Source organism: Asparagus officinalis, chromosome 8 (genome assembly GCF_001876935.1).
Source record: "Asparagus officinalis chromosome 8, Aspof.V1, whole genome shotgun sequence".
Lineage (NCBI taxonomy): Eukaryota > Viridiplantae > Streptophyta > Magnoliopsida > Asparagales > Asparagaceae > Asparagus > Asparagus officinalis.
Window position 1 is genome coordinate 96764845 of NC_033801.1, and position 1586 is coordinate 96766430.

A 1586-nucleotide genomic window follows, 5' to 3' on the forward strand; every position below is an offset into this window, starting at 1 on the left:
TGATGCTGTGACCGCTGCTCCGAGGGCGTCATTGGTCACACCAGCTTTGGCGGCGCCAATCCTTACTTCTATGGTTATGACCACTGGCACTTCAACTGGGATTTCATCCACGGCGGAGGAGGCCGTCCTCTCTCCCTTGGAGCGTGAGCGAAGAAGGAGTGCGGCACGATCCTTGGCTGATTTCCAAGACACTCTAGCCGCATGCATCAGGCTTGCTTTGGAAGAGAATTGTCTCCTTTCGAGTTTCAAAGAGGATATCGACTACGTCGTGTGCTTCTTAATCAAGAGGCTTGGCCGGACTGCGGCGATGCCCTACTTCCAGCGTAAGGAGGAAGTGAAGGAAGCGGTTCAACGGCTGCTTGCTCTTCGCGTGAAGAGCTCCACTCTCGTGGATCTTGCAATCAGTGAAGTCCGAGCAGCGGTGGAAGAACGCGATCGCCGTCTGGACGAGACCATGTCGCTGGAGGCGAGATTGTCAGCAGAGTTGGAGCAAGCCAAGGCTGAGGATGAACGAATGGCCTTCGAGCGACAGAAGGCAAAGGCTCGAGCCCATAGGGAGGTCAAAGAGACTGTCCAAGACTTGGCCTCACGCACTGAGGAAGATCTGCGCCAAGAAATCCTGCAGAGGCTAGAGGTTCGTCATGCTAGGGAGATTAGTGAGGCGGAACTGCGGTTGAAGTCCTTGTAATTCGCCTCTTTTTATCTTTGATTGCCAGTTGTACTAGGATTTCTTTCTATGAATGAAACTATCCCTTTGTTTTTTTTTTTTTGTTTACTGTGTGCATACTCCTTTTTTTATCTTTGATTGCCAGTTGTACTAGGATTTCTTTCTATGAATGAAACTATCCCTTTGTTTTTTTTGTTTACTGTTACCTCTGTGCATGCTCCATTTCTCTTCTAACATGTGTTAGCTAAAGCGTTAGCTGTGAGGGGCGGTATTCAGCTGCCGGCGAATTTCGACCGTAAGCTTGTTTCCTCTGCGGGCGGATTTCGTCCGCGGCGGATTTGGAATTGACTCAAATTCCAGAAGGGTAGTCAGTTTCGACCTGCGGGAACCTCAACGGCGAATTCGCCATCGAATAGGCTCCACTTTCGGTGGGCCACGTATTGGCTTGTGATTACGTCAGCCGAGAGAACGTGGGCACGTCGCTCCGTATTGAATGCGGCGTAGTGGGGTTGTTCGTCTCTCGCGCCCGATTCGGGCCGTTGTTGAAGATCGTGCTTAAGAAAAACCGTTGGATCCTGGCCGTCCAGGTAAGATCCGATTCGTTCGGCCTTACCCTTCAACTGTGTTAGCCTTGAACGGTCTAATCAAGTATTGAGTAACCGCCTAGAGTTCTTAGGGTATTTAACACCCTTACTCTCTATCAAGAGGACCTACAGCCTTCTCATCGAGCCTATCTTGATTTCAGATGACAAGTCTGAGGGTCCTGCGACCCCTGCCACCTCGGATCCCGCTCCCCAGCCGGGAGCCGAGCCCTGCCTCGAGATTCCGCCCATCATGGTGCTCGCTCCGGGCCAAGAGCATGTTCCCCCCGAGTCCTTGTCCTGGCAGGCTCGCATCGAAGAGTTCGAGAGCGCTGTGA